Source organism: Emys orbicularis, chromosome 18, assembly GCF_028017835.1.
Source record: "Emys orbicularis isolate rEmyOrb1 chromosome 18, rEmyOrb1.hap1, whole genome shotgun sequence".
In the NCBI taxonomy this organism is placed as follows: Eukaryota; Metazoa; Chordata; order Testudines; family Emydidae; genus Emys; species Emys orbicularis.
Genome location: NC_088700.1, coordinates 2,956,456 through 2,972,678, shown reverse-complemented (window position 1 = coordinate 2,972,678; position 16,223 = coordinate 2,956,456). Strand labels below are relative to the sequence as shown.

Below are 16,223 nucleotides of genomic sequence, written 5' to 3'. Positions count from 1 at the left end.
ACAGAAGATTAGTGGGAAATGAAGTATAGCATGTACTTTTTTGCAATGTTAATTTTTTACACTTAATTTCTTCAAACACGTTGGAGGCATGAAAAGCAAATTTGTTATTCAACTTTAAAAAGAATCCTGAAGAATTTTAAAGCTTAATTTTTTTTTTTTAAACAGATTGGAAAACGAAACAAAAAATGTTTGTTTTTTTTACTGCTATGACACATATAATTCCCTCTGGCTATTTTTGAATCAAACACCACAAAAATATTAATCTTCAGGTTGAGAATGAGCAAAATAAACTTCTGTCTAAAGGGGCATTTTTTCCACTCATTGCCTGAAAAGAATGACTTAAAATGCACATGTCTTCTGAACCATAACTGTCACAGTGCTACAATACACACTGGCCAATGCTAATCCTATAAAAGCAAAGATGAAATTTATTGATCTTAATACACTGTAATTAAGTTTAACACAATCTAATCTTACACACTTTAGAAAAATCTACAGTCCCAGAGATTACATGACTTTCCATGAATCAATTTTTATTTAAAAATGGAAGCTTATTAATACAATAGAATCTTAAAAGCTGTGTTCCTCTATAATTGCTTACTGTAAAGATCATATACACATAGATTAGAACACATTAAATAGTAATTTAAAGGTATAAAAAGATTAGTCCAAAAACCTTTCCTGTTGAAGAGCTGAGATTAATAAAAAATCACCACCTGCATGGGTGGCCTAAATCCATTTGCTTCCAGGAGCTACAAAATGTAATCTAGACTGTATTTCACTTGGATTCACAAATGAACTCCAAAGACAATCCTTGGACTCCTGGAAACCACTGTGCAAGTGATGAGGGAAATGAGCTGTTCAGTGTTCCTAGAAGTTACAAATATGATTATTTCAAATATGTTCTCCTTAGTACAGCTTGCAAAACATTTCAATGTGAAGAGAATCTTTAAAAATCAGTGTATTCCCCCCCCCCAAACAGTTTTATTTCTTAAAACCAGAGTTCCCAGATAGCAAATTGTTAAGTTTGAAGATTGTCACTAATTACATTTTTATATATAAATGAACTGCAATTTCTAGCTCTCTCAACTTTAGATAAAAAAATTCACTCAAGATGCATGGAAGATGCATTTTAAATCCCACATGAAAATAAGCTATTTCCTTGACTCATGCTTTTTCCTACAGTAACCTTTTTGGTAAGCTTACTTTTATTTCTATTTGGTAACTAAATGCCTCCCTAAAACAGAATTTTATATAAATAAAAATTAGCTTGCATCAGTAGCCTTTGTTTGCTAGGCACATAGCCAAAAAAAGCAAGTTGCCTTGGCAGTCAGATTTCTTGCATGTCTGCCAATACAGTAAATTCATTAGAATTTTGTAAAAGATCTTCACCTGCAATGACCATTCGGAATCAATAACTAATAGAGAGTTGCTGACTGATAGCTAGTCTCTATAAATACATGCAACACCTTGCAATGTAAGCTTCTGCAATCAGGAATAGCTTAACATCTTACACTGTATGCAGGTAAGGTCACAGGATACCCTGCTGCCAGAGGAAAACAATTTTCAAAGCTGGCGATAACACGGTTTTATTGTGGTGGCTATTTTTATTAGACAATGTCTGATATAGAGTATGTTTAAATAATTTTGCTGTTGGATGCAGCTGTAAAAGAAGGAAAGTCATTTATTGATTGGTTGAACCACACAAATCTGTTTTGAGATAGAGAGCAGTTTATACAGAATGGATATATGGAGATAGGTGTTTACTAAATGCAAGCAGTACGGCCACGCAAAAACAGCCAGTTAAATATCAACTGAGCCAGCAGATTGCCAGCACTGGTTGGCTTTAACACATTAAATATGAGCGATTCTGTAACAGGATACAAGGGAAGCAAGTGCACTATGCATCCTCAGAGTTCAATGCAGACAATATCTCCCAACCTTAGAGGATGTCACTAATCTATGAAGTCATGGACCAGATAAAGTTAGACAACCCTGGACCCAGTCCTCCACTACCACCCACTGTGATAATCTAACCTTCACCTTTCCTCCATTCTCCTGTGCTGGCTACTAATGCAGATGGCCAAAGATGCTCACATAGAAGACTCAGGCAGCAGTTGTCCAGTCCAAGCTTCTCTTTACTGTCCCCAGGTAATTAGCTCAGTAAAGAGAGCACCGATAACAGTACCACAAAGCCATGAAGAAGTCCCCAACTCCAGGAAAGGAATACAAGGAAGGCAAGCCATGAATGGAATACAAAGCAAGGGGGCAGGGGGAGAGAGAACAAAAGGGAGACAAGAAAGAAGAGACCAAAAAAAAGAAAATGGATGGAAAAGAGGACAGATCTCTGCTAAGGCAATGGTGTGAAAGGATGTGGAGTTAAGAGTAGTAAAGAGTTTGGGAGCCACTGTCAGAACAGGAAGAGGAAAAGGGTGTCAAAGACAACACAAGATAAAGGAATTCTATAACACGCTCATCTCAGTAGCATACAAGTACCCCTAGAGATTAGATAAAGTAGCAGCTTCACGTTCTCCTCCCCAGCTCAGGTGACCAGACGTCCCGATATTTAGGTGTTTGTCCCACGCCCCGATGTTTGGTCGGGACACAATCTGTCCCGATATTTCTTTTTTTTTGCTCTGCCAGCGGGACTCCGGGACTCGGGTTTTTTTTGCTCTGCCGGCGGGCCCTCCCTGCCCCCCCCCCACGTGTCCCGATATTTTCTTCATCCCATCTGGTCACCCTATCCCCATCCCACTCCACCCCCGAAGGTTTAATAGGATTTTGGTTGTTTCTACTTTTTCTAAATGGGTGGGGGTCTGGGGAAAAGACAGATTTTACATTTTGTTCTAAATAAACATCCACAACCATAGGATAGTTGCAAAGATTACTGCATATCCTTTGTGAACCTTATCTTTGTCACTGATAGTCCCATTGTTTCTAATGAGTGAAGTTTTTGTGATGGGTTTTGATCTCCAATTATATTTGTCAAAACTTAAGCTCAGCTCACAGAGGACTTTGAATTTTATTCTGAGAGACATGGAGCTAGTGCAGTGTCCAGAGCGAAGGAACGAAATGTAGGTTGTTAAAATGTACAGTAAATACTAGTGAAATTCAGACCAAACTTACAGGAAGAGAGGTGGGGAGATGTGACAGTGACCAGAAGCAGATGGCATCAGCTAGAAGAGCTGGCATACAGGAGACAGGACAAAGGAGAAGAGTTAACTTAATATAGTTTAACCAATCCAAAATTGCACATTAAGGTTGAAATTCCATCTTGAGTTTCTTTTTTGAGCTTTGCTCCCCTAGTTTATGCTGCCCATAGCACCGATCATATATAGCTAATGGTTAAGGGTTCCACATAATTGGTTCTGTAGCACCAGCTTCATTAACACTTCTAATTTCTTGAGTTGGTTGCTATTAACCCAAATTGTTTGCTCTTTCCACCAGAGTCCGTCCCCATTCCAGACGACAGCTACAAATGTGCCCTAAACAATGAGAATTGTTAACAGTGTCAGATTTTCAGACTGTTTCTGTATCTCAGTTGAAGTTTGGTATAAGTGTTGCCTGCAAAATGCTGAAACTTACAATGTATAATTCTAGAATACTCCAAACCGTACTCTGGAAACAAGGCCCTCGTTAGTTTTGAAAGGCAGATCTTACTCAATCACCATGTACATAGGAAAAGGAAAAGACTTAAAATATCTTGTTAGCCAAAATACTCATGAAGTCAGTCTAACTTTCCAAATTATGCCTACATACACTGGATATTCAGGTAGAATCTTTTTTAAAAAACAAACAGTCATTGGGGCTACAGTAAATGTGTTCCACTAAAAATAAAAGCACAAAAAGTTTTAAATTCATAACATCCTTATTTGACTATTAACGTGTGCACGCGCGGGTGTGCATGCACACACTGTGTAGTCGCACCACAGTGAGTTCAGGTAAAGCAACAGATTTCTTTCAAGCCCAAAGCCCTGTCTCTCTTATATCCTGGGACCAGCACAGCTACAACCCTGCATACAACAATTTAAGCAACTGGCAGAGATCACTTCCAGCTGGCTTGCATAGTTTGAAAGCGTTAAGATAATTAGGCAGATGGAGGAATGTGACAATTTAGGGAGAATTTAAACAAATCCTTTCGCAGCTAAAAGCTGAATACAAAAGTATGTAATTAATTTAATCTAAATCATGAACTTTCTAGGCAGAAATTTTCACATGTTCAACCTAAAACTTAAAGGGATACCAACAACTTGGGGATGGAGCGGGGGGGGGGGGGGAGAAAAATCACACTTCCCTCTGAAAGTTTTGTTGTTTTTTTAAACCAGCAATACCCAAGACTTATTTTTTCTTCTTTTCAGGTTGTTTACTTTTGGTGGGGTTTCCAAAAGCTTTTAGTATTAGTCTAACTCTGCTCCCACTGGAGTCAATGGTAAGACATCCATTAATTCTTGCTTTCATTGAAGTCAAAGTCCAACATGATGCACTTTTGGAAATCCCACCCTGGGTGTAAGTCAATCTCACTGTTTCATGGATGGCTAGTTGCTTTTCCTCTCTCATGCTAGCATGGCTACAATGCTCATGTGGAGCTCTATAAGTTCACCTGCCCACTTCCTCAGGTCCTGCAAGAAGGTATTTAATCAGTAACAGAAGCAACAACACTGAAACCCAAGCAGTACCAGGCAACAGGCAAACACACAGAAGAAGGGAGGGATGGGCTAGGCATGTTTTGTGGTGTTGATTTCACATGTGCCCAAAAGACATTTCCAAACATTAACAGCGGAGCAGAAAAGCCTTTACACATTTTTAAAGAATTTAAGCAATTCTAGTTGACAGTGTCCTTTTAACTGGAGCCAATAGGAACTATTTCAGGGTAACGTTCTGATTCTCACCATTATTAAGCAACTGCGGAAGCAGTGGTCCGTCTCTCCCTTCCCTCCCCCATTTCATGTTATTTGTAGTAGAGCATGTAGACAAACAAATTGAAATTGATGTGTTCTGAAGAGCTCTCAATACAGTCCTCCACAGCCACTAAAGATCGAATGTGTTTTAAAAGGAACAGAACAAAAAGTTCTCCAAAGAACTGAGGCAGGTGTGTGTACCCTTTCAAAGAAAAGTTTTGTTTTTTTTTTCATCCTGAGTTTGATTTATAGATTTTAAAAATAAATAAATATATATATATAAACTTTAAAAAGCCTAAAATACATTAAGTACTTCCCTATTTAAATATTTAGACTTCTTAATTGGATAAGAAAGGACATTTGTTTACTGTACAGTTACAAATTGGAACATTCAGAGCCATTCTAAGCAGTAGTCCGAGTCATCTTTGTATAAAGAACTGCAGTCTTACATGCCTGCTATTCGTTAGCCCTCAGCTACACAGTTCCATTTCATAATTAAAATACTGCTATTTAAGACCTTGCCATAAAGAATGCGGAGCCCTCAGCAGTGTTTCCACTGCTGGCCCAGGGAAAACAGATGCATGGAAACTATGTAGAGCGTATGTATGTACGTAGCAGCCTTCAGATAGCTTCAGTGAACATTCAACGCTGTCGGTGAGTTTGAGAATTAGAAAAAACCATCGACCGTTGACTGTACCTTGAGGTATATCACAGACACATTGCTAAATGGAAAACTTGAACGTTTATATATCACATTTGGTTGCTATTAACAGGTCATGATTTATACATTTTACATTGTGAACAAAGACTAGTTGAGATCCCTAACCCCCTGCCGCCCTTATAAGTATCTTTATGTATTTTTAAAAGGATGTCTTCAGTTTTAAACATTAAACTGTTACATTTTTGTTTTGTTTTTTAAGCACATTAAGCGGGATTTCAACAAAAGAAAGTCTGAGTGAAAGTAATGGAAAGTTTTGCACACAGCTGATACAGAAGCAATAACATGTCCACAACTGAACAATAAAATTTGGAAACGAAATTTGAGAATGTTGTGCTAAAAGAAATGTGATGCAAACTAGTTCAGAATGGAAACCTACTTCCCATTTGGGCTGGCAATTTAAGCTTTGCTGGAAAAGCTTTGGAATGTCATTTAATTTGTTCTTGTGAACCTGCTTCCCCTAATCATCACCAACTGCTCACCGGGAGTATTAACCAAGAATACTGAATTCCATATTACTAAACCCAGCTGTCCCTCCGTCTTACACTGTCACAGGACAACTGTATGGGGAAGGAAGTTCAGCTCCTTTCATGGGATAGTTAAATGTAAAATCACCTCAGCAAACCACCAGACACAGGGCACCCTGTCCACCCTGCTTAGAATGTCATATATAGCTCTGTACCCACAAAATGCTTTAAAAAGAAGAGAGACAGAGAGGGTGGGTGGCTGGGTGGGAGGGAGAGGGTTATTTTTGCAAGGATTATGGAAGCCAATAAAGGGATTACTTTGGTATAACAATTTAACTTTTAACCTAACAATCTTAAAATGAATGCCCTGTGTCTAGCATTGCAGGCTGCGCCTTACAGAACTTTGCAACTGAAGATCCAACAAAAATTAAACTAAATCTTTTACTGCCCCTCCCTCCTTTTAAAGCAAAACTATGTTTTAAAACTGAAATAGGCTAGGAATTATGGAGCAAATTCTGGAGAATGTTTGTCTTTGCTTCTGAATATTCTAAATTTGTATAAAATTTCTTCTCAGTAAGTGACCAATTAATATGCAGCATTCTTACAAAAAAAAATGAACACTTATTCTTGGCACCAAAGAAGTTTTAGGCTATCATAAGACAGATCCATATTCTTTACACCTTTAAGTATGAAGTCTCAGAAAATGTGTTTTACTCCAAACTTCTGGTAAAGACGACAGAAGAGCAAATTTTTCATCAAAAGCATTATGTGCCTTTCCCAAGTATGCATCACAATACTTCCATGATTAAGTTAAGCATCATTGTCAGACCCTTTTCCAAAAGCATATTAGCCATTCCCCTTTCTTTTGTTTAAAAAAAAAAAAGAAGTGGTCAACTGACCTATAGCGGTCAATTAAGGCCAGATCTACACAAAAAGCTTTTGCCAGTTGTAGAAGCAAAAAAAAAAAACTGACAAAAAAAAAGTATTAGTGTATTAGTGTCAAACGGGGTGTGATTTTTTTTTATATTTCTACATTTGCAAAAGCCCTAGTGTAGACAGTTATATCAGCAAAAGAAGTGCTTTTGCCATTATAGCTATGGGGAACTGGAATAACCAACAAAAGCACTTTTGACAGGATAAGGTGCATCTACATCAGGACAGTTTGCAGAATAGCTATACTAGCAAGCATTTCTAGTACAGATCAAGCCTAAAAGAATCTTTAGCTGGCCAGAATCTGGCTTCTGAAATGGCTAGACTGAAAGGGTAAACTGAGAACTTAGAGAGAGTAGTTGGCATATATAAATGCAGCTCTGATCACCCATGATTTTTTAGTAGCCAAAAAGTGAAGAAACAATGGATGGGATTTTCAAAATAAACAAACAAACAAAAAAAATCTTTAAATTCCTTATGAGCACACATCTCATTTAAAGTCAATGGGATTTAGGCACCTGAATTATTCAGGTGCATTTGAAAGTCCCACCCTATGTTCTTAAATGCAACAGAGCAAACACTTACGAGAATTTATCTAATTGTCAAGCCTTAGAACAATTCAAAGACAATGCAGGTAGGTAGATGCCTGAAAGATCTGTGGCACAAAAATAAAATGGTTGTGCAAAACAATTGTAAGTCATTACTACATTTTGCATAGACTTTAGAACTAGTTAGTCAATTGTTCTTCTATTTTCTCGATCTACATGTACACACTGTACCAAGGTAATAAGACCTTTATTGGAATAATGTGTGTGTCCTGGAAAATAGAAGAGACACAAGGTAAGTGAAGCAATATATTTTACTGGACCAATTTCTTTTGGTGGAAGGGACAAGCTTTCAAGCTTCACAGAGCTCCTCTTCAGGGCTTGGGATGGTAACCAGAGTGTCTAAGCTAAATACAAGTTGGGACAGTGTTGATGTTTTATGAATTACTCCATGGAAAAAATGGAGGGGGGACTGGACTGTATCTGAAGAAATACTACTGCACAGCTTAAGCATCTAATGGCTGCAATCAACATTCATTGCTGTCGGTGGGTTTTAGTTTGTATCAACTCACTGATCAATGAATGCAAACTGCGGACCAGATATCTAAGAGACTGCAAATTCATGCAAGTGTTTTGTGCCAAGAAAAGATGGCTCATTTTCTGTTCAATGGGGCTACAGTTTGGATTACTGTATTTTTAAAGCTGTGTCTAGTGGTAACAGCACAGGATGGATCAGGACTCCTGGTTCTGCCACTGGCTCATGGGAGAACATCAAGGTAAGTTACTTAAGCTCCATCTGTCTCTCTGCATGAAATTTACCAACTAGCTGCCAAGGAGGTTGTAAGGTTTAATGTTTATAAACAACTCCAATTTTTTGATGAAGGGAGCCATTGTAACCCTTGCAGAGAGCAGGCCCCATAACTGAACATAGGTATGTTCATTTGAAAGTATGAACTATTTTGTTTAAAACCCTTCAGATACAAATTCTCATGCAACACTGCAAGCAAGAGGCTCCTTTCATACTTTTTGATGCAGTGTAAAAAGAATCTTTTAGCCCCCAACATGCCAGATTCCAGACTTCAGCCTGCACACAAAGGCAGACACTTCTCTCAGGATTCTTTTCACAAGTAGACTGAACTGAAGCAGTTCTCTCAATCAGCTATCTTCAAGCAACATGTTGCTTCAAGAGATTTATGAGGGGAATACCCCACAACATACATATGAAACACAAAGTATGGGATATGGCCAAAATAAACTGTTGCTGCTCATACAGTTCTGTATAGGTCTGGATTTCTCACTGACACACAGCATTAAAGTACTGTACATCTTGCACTATATGTATGCTGCTGTGCATTAAGAAAGGTTTTTGAAGAGAAATGACACCTGTGTAAAGCATATTATTGATAGAAAAGTGAAGCATAAGAATGGCTAATTGATTAACTTTAGTGCTAAATGCCACACTAGAATATTTTTCCACACATCACAACTAGTTTTGAAATGTTACCTACGAATCTCGCATCTAAAAAAGCGTTGAGACGTTTTCATCTACTGCACCAAAAAAGGATGCCAGACAGACTCAGGACAAGAAGCAGACTCTGCCAGTCAGGACTCCACTTCATGACAAGTGAATACAACAGGTTTCTGGTTTTTTTCCAGGAGATGCAGTAATGAGAAAATCCAACAGTTTTGATAGTCAATTAAAACCATTTATAAAAGCCTTACAAAAACTATATTAGGGTTCCAGACAAGAATATAGGTGGCTGCTTGTAGTCACACAAATATTTTGTAGCACTGCTCCCCAAAAATGTATTTTCCCTCCCACAAACTGAATTGCAGTGACACTTTCTGCATCCCAATGAGACTCCATGGAATTGCTGGTGAATGCACTGTGAACTCCAGCAGCTAAGGGCTCTTCACAGCAAGATACTCCCCCAATTGTCACCTAACAGAGCTGTCGGCCTGGTAATGAACAAACTCATAATCACTTCCAACTGCAGAGGAAGTTCAAATTTCAGCCCAATGAAAGACATTTTATTTATATACATACATTAGTGCCTGTACAGTAGATTGAGGAGACTAAAGTTTAAGCCTTCCTCAGAACTATAATCTTTGTGCCAGGTATGTTGGATGTGCAGACTTCCTGCCAGAAGAAAGGAAATTTTCAGTTAAATTTCCCTATTTAACCGATCCATCACAATGGGATGTCAAACAGCAGCATGTCACCAGGGCAAGAAACAAAGGATAAATGGACTAGACTTTTTAAAAACATGTATCTATTTACTGGGTAAACATAGGATGCAGAGCTCTCCCTCCAACAGCAGGGACTGATCAGGCCTATACCCTTAATTTTTAAAACGTACTGAAGGGATGTAAACATGACCATTTGGCCACCCTACACATCTCTGTGTTTGAAATGATCATTCAGGCCAGGAGGCTTCCATGGCTCTGAATGAAGGAGCACAAATGTTCAAGGGGAATGCAGTTTCTACCTCTGAATGCTTCTGAAGTGTGCCACTTGGCAGCTTCCCCCCCCCCCCCCCCATTTATTTAGGATAGCTGTTGCAGGCCAACAGAGCGAGAGATTTTTCTGAATTGGGTACTTAGCATTAAATGTTGATTTTTAGAGCTCTCTTGACAGCAATGGGGGGGGGCAGGTTTTTTTGTTTGTTTTGTTCCACTGATTGGGATTTTTTTTTTTTTTAAATGGTCTTTTGCATGTGGGCAGAAAAGTATGGAAGAAAAAATTTCTTGTAATTAGGTTTGTTTGGGGAATCAAGGCTGTGTTAAATCTGAACACAACTTTGCTATCATGAGAGGTGCGGGACTGCTGTTCCACAATAAGACTTTACCGCCCGAAAACACTCTTTGCCAAAGATATTGAAACCAGGATGACAACATTTGAAGATAACAAAATCTAACTGCATTTTTTACAAGAAATCAAAAGGATGCTTTAGACAGGGTATTTAATACAAGATTTAGGTCCCAAGAGGGAGATCTCATTTGTGTAAAGTTGAAAAACAAGGGAGCTCTAGGAAATCGTATGTCTGGTTAAGAAGACAATCCTGCCATCTCTAGTGAGCTAGAAACGTCTACCACTTTGATTTTAGAGCATCTGAGGTTTTGGCCCATACTAAGCCTTTATTATAACATCTCCAAACAAGACATGTTCCCTTGTCTTGATTAGGTTCATCCATACCAATACTTAGCACTATGTCTCATTTACGGACCTGGCTCTTGAAGATGCACTGTTTATAGAATACTTTCTCAGGAATGAAGATGATACAAACAGCTGAAGATCCTATTTAAATGGATACCTCTTAAATATCCTGTAGCTAGATTAAATTACTCTGGGTTTGCATGTGGAATTTGACCTGAGAACAGATCCTTCTTGTGGGTTAGGCCTAACTTCGCGGTGGTCACCTCCTGAATTGGATACAAGAGAACCAGGATCTCTGGACAAGGCAGGGACACTCCAGGTCATTTCTGCCATTTACTTTTTATTTAATTGTCCTGGAGAACATTATGAACAGAAAAAAAAAGTGATTCCTTTGGCCACGGGAGAACAGGCTGTAGCTACAGCCTATTAATCTCCATTTGGAAAAAAACTTTTGCTGAAAATAGGCCCTCCTCGGGGAGGGAGGGATGACAGATGAACAAGACAGAGCCTGAACCTCCACTTGAAGAACTTGGGATGTACACTCTACTATCCTATGCCTGCTTAACCACCTGCTACAAAGCCTATTATCTACTTATTTTTAATGCTTGAGAATACAGAAGATTCTCCCTCCCCTTCTTTTCTTCGTCCAGGAAGAGAGAATATTAAAAACCCATAGTATGGTTTCACAGAGTTTAAGGCCCACCCTCCAAGACATTGCCTATACCATGGAGTTGAACATCTCATGGCAGAAGACCAAGCTCCAGAACCCTTGGAGCTGGGCCACCAGAATCACCAGTGCAGAATGGGGTGGGGGGGTGTCATGTACCATGGAGAGTGTTGATGAAACAGAGTTCAACAGTTGCAGCAAACTGGACATTTGACAAATAGGGCTTGCCACCTCCGACATGAAGTCCAAGGCTTGCTAATGGATGCAAAAACATGTTTGTGCTGAGACAAAAGTTCAGGGTCTATCAAACCTGCATACTACAATACTTGTATTGCTATATAGATCAGAAACCTACAACCTCTTACAGTCAGACTTGGAGTGGCTAGAGGCATTCCATATGTGCAGTCAGCACCAGAGCCTGAGCATGAAGTGGTTTGACTGTGAGAAAAGTCAATCTCACAGAGATCTGGCCTTCCTTCAGTTGCTCATTACATTTAAAAGCAGCATTGTGTGCTTCAGCCCTGTCTCCAGAATGGACAAAAATACCTGAGTACACTGTGCTCTCAAGCTCTCCATCAAGGGGTGAAAGGGTGCATGCCCTGACCCCACCCAGCACCACCCATGGTGCTGCCCCAGAGATTTGTGAATTCACAGGATTGAACCAGATCCGGGCACTTCATTACACGATGCCTGGAGTGACACCATCAACTATGGTCATTCTGGCTGATGCAACTGTCCTCAGTAGACTCGGCGTATTTGATGTTAGCATGGTTGAGGATCTGGTATCTTTTCTCGTTGATTTAGGCCACTGATATCTTGCAACACTTTCACAGGTACATCTTGGCTTATCAGGGCTGAAGTTAGCTCTTAGGACATAACTGATTGCACTCTGACTGTGATCAGCTGATACTGTGTTGGTCTGTTCTTCCAATACACTTGAATGAAATTGTTCCCTGCATGGGCTGGAATTCCAAGGGGTAGTGAGTCAGTGCTAATAAAGGTTGTCAAATCTCAGGCCTTCAACACAGTGTGTACCCTGCCCTTACAGGTTTCCCTCCCCCTTCTGCATAAGACAGAAGGAGAGTGGCTTCCATGTCCTAGATATCACTGAAGAGAGATCTGAAGGGAAACACACACAAGCTGCTATGCTATAGAAATAAGTAATATTTGAAAAGTTCACTCTTGAAATGATCTCTAAGTGAGCTCCTTGAACTTTATAGAGGTTTCCTAAGCCCCTGCTCAAGGGAAAGATAAGGGAAGCCTTCACATGGAGCATGCATGTTGTTCCACTGAATACCATAATGAGCAAGGCAATGTTACATATGCAACCACATGACCACAGTCAATAAGACAGTCACTTAAGGGCTGACTCACATCTTAAGGGGGAGTGGAAAAGCGTTCAGAAATAATGGACCAAAAGGCCCTCACCACCTACTAACTGTCTGAAAGACTCTCCCTTTTGTCCCTCCAGAGCTGGCGGTTCAGAAGCAAGCAATAAAACAGAGGGGCACAGCTGATCCCCAGATAGCCCAAGCATTTTTGCACCCTTCTGCCTGCTTCTCTACTCCTCTGGTTGTTTGTGAGGTGCTCCAAGCAGAGAAACCTGCCCAGAAAGCTGGAGCCAGCTACCTTATCAGAAGGGAATGTCTCCAGGAAGCTTGCTGCAGAGCTCCTAAGGCTAAGTAACAGCCCAGTAACTCTTAGAATCCAATCAGCCAACTATTAATACAAATAATCCTTTTTTGGTTTTGTTTTCTGGTTCATCGGAGCAGCAGGTCTCAAACCTTCTTGCAGCTGCTGGTGACAGACTGATATGGTTAGGTGCTCACAGGTGTGGCCACTCCCAGCCTGGCTTTACTGGGAAAGTGCCACATGGTCAAAGGCTTTACCAACTAGCCAGTGAAAATAGTGCATAATACTTTGTAGTTGTTCATATTACCATTTTATTTACTACAACATGAATGATCATCCTGAAATGGACTGGAGTTCCTGCTGTGCTTACTTTTCCATAATTTTATTTCAAGGATAGCTAGTTTACTTAGAACTAGGTGAAATCTAGTCACCTGGTAACAGATTAGTAAAGGACATGGTACTTGTCTTATCTGTGATCTGTTAAATTGCCTGAACCTGAAGGTCCTGCAAATCTAATAGAATCATTTGTCTAAACACAGATGAGCAGACTTTCACAATCCCCTCCACACCCCACAAAAGAATTCTGACCATTTTGTCCCTTCATCTCTCAAACACAAATCAAAACACACTCCTCTACCACACCCACAAGAAACTACACATGGATTTCTTTTAAAGGTTTAAGACCCTTGAAAGGGCCTGTTTCTCAGGCAGAATGGAAGGCACTGCTCTTTTTAAAGGCACATACTGTACTTCGCTTTGGCTGGAATTTCTCTAAAACAAAATATGTCCCAAGGGGACAGGAAACTAGAAAGTACTGCTGGATTGTTTGCACAAGTTCTTTTCAAATGCTTGTAAGAGTATTGGAATCTTTAGCTCTGAGCCTGCAAAGACTTATGCATGTGATTAATTTTACACACATGAATATCCTCATTGAACTCAATGGGACTGCTCAGGTGTAAAGATAACCACAGACAGAACTCTGCAGAATTAGAGTTTTAAAGGATCTTCTTTCCCCAAGCCTCAGACACTGAAAGGCCCTGCTCACTTAATGTAACCACCTCAGTACAGCTCCAGTGAAACACCCTATTTTCAAGGATTTATAACATGATATAAATATTTCAGCATGATTTTACAAAAAAGCATGCCTGCAAGGTCTCAGCTGGGGAGCAGGCATGTTTTCACATACTTAAAAATTCAAGACGTGCAAAACAAATGACAGAAGATTCCTGGGTTTAGATACCATTTTTGCCCTTGTGCAATTTAAAAACCGTTTTCTATAGAAAATTTGGAGGATCTTAATTCAAAATATGCCTGTTCCCTTTAGACGTTTTCAAGGACATTGTAAGTGATGTTGACCTACAAGGAAATGAAGGCAGCACACACACTAGTGCTTTCCATAAGGAAATTACAGTCAGTGTACACTGACAGTTCTGCTCTACCTCAGTGGGAGCACAGAAGAGGTGCAGTCCCAACACAACACAAAGCATGTTCATCTCAACTGCAAAGATGCATTAGTAAAAAATAATTTAGTCAGGGACACTGAGTAAAACAAAAATCTGAAGCAAATGCCTAATAACCCAGGACAGTCACAGCAAAATGACGGCCCAATTCACTGGCACAATAAGCTGCAAAAAGCCAAGGATAAAGTGGGTGCTCTGCAGACCTTAAGTAAAAGTTTTGGATGCATAAACAAATATCTGGGAATGGGGAGTTTTATCTTCTTCTGCATTCATATAATTCTGAAAGTCCTGAAAGGATTTGGTAAAGCAGCAGCAAAGTAGGAAGCCTTCCCCATTTGATCAACTAAGAAAAACAGATGACAAGTGTTGACAAGCACATCGCCATAATACCACAATGCAAAAAACGCGAAAGCCATAGTTCAATTCTTGCTATTAGGCAGCCTTACTTTGAGCATTCAGCACATCTATCCAGATGCTAGGACATTATACAAAACAACATTCATCTTAATACACTTTGTGCCTTAAGGAGATGTGACACCCATAAATCTAAGTAATGCTGGGCAATAAAGATTTAGTGTTAAACTATTTTTTTAAATCATCATAGCTGATTTTCAAAAATATGCACATTCCGTTTGTGCGCCTAGTTTGCACATCCAGTTACAACTACACGTGTAAAACTGCCAATTTGTATTTGCAAACAATCAAGATGCAGGCCTCACCACTTGCACACAAAAATCTGATTTGTCCATGCAATCACTAATTATATAGACTAATTAAGCAAGAAATTCCACATATGCTTTTGAAAGTCAGACCGTAGGAGCATATCTTAAATGCTCAAGCCACCAAAAATAATTATAGCTAAAAATACTCTCCACAAACTACATCCCTATGTGAAAGCTTCTTCAAAGATTTCAATGATTTCTAGGGTGCAAGCAGGTGCAATCCCCCAGCACAATGAGGTCAAGGAGATAGAGCATCTCTGGACTTTGAACCTCCGAGTTTGTGTGGTTGCCCCTGAAACTTATTTGAACATTATCTTCTAAATAAACTGCCAGTTAATTGTTTACCTATTTTGAGAATGCCCCAGGGAGTTTCCAACAAATTAAATACATTGTCTTAAAGCAGGAGAAATCTGCACTGAATTGCTGCCTCTGTTTAGAATTAGATATTTAGAATTTACACCTATAAACTCCTGTCTCTGATAAGGACGTATTGCCACCTAGTGGATTACTTACATTTAGTTCTCAGATATACTAATTACCACTAGATGGAGACTAAAAATAAGCCATTACTAGTGAAGTAACTGGATTCTGAAAGTCCTACAGCTAAGATTTTCAAAGTAGCTTAAGGGAGTTAAAATGCCCCAAATCCATTCAAACTTAAGCCTGGGCACCAACTCCCTTCATCTCCTTTGAAAATCCTGGTCTGCATGACTAGGAGAACATCTGCATACAAGACCATTTAAGCCAGCAAACTCTATAGGGTGGATGCAGTTATATTGGTATAGAAGTGCTTGTACCAGATCAAGTGAGTCTACACTAAGGTTTTTCCCCAGCATAGCTATATCAATAATAATAAAAAAAAAAAAAAAATCATGCCCATAGCTGACATAGCTATGATGGCAAAACTTAGTATAAACCAGGTCTAGGGCACTTTTTTTTGGGGGGGGGGGGGGGGGAGGGAGGAGGAGATAAGAATTCTTCCTGAAAGTGGAATGCCCTGCTCCTTCAGTGAACCTTTTTTTACTGC

The 16,223-nt window shown here is 39.5% G+C and overlaps 1 protein-coding gene across 2 annotated transcripts in view; it reads right to left on the bottom strand.

The window, feature by feature from the left end:
• The window catches only part of NR6A1 (nuclear receptor subfamily 6 group A member 1), a 183,716-nt gene that overhangs the window by 124,920 nt on the left and 42,573 nt on the right, over positions 1 to 16,223 (bottom strand). The window lies entirely within an intron of this gene.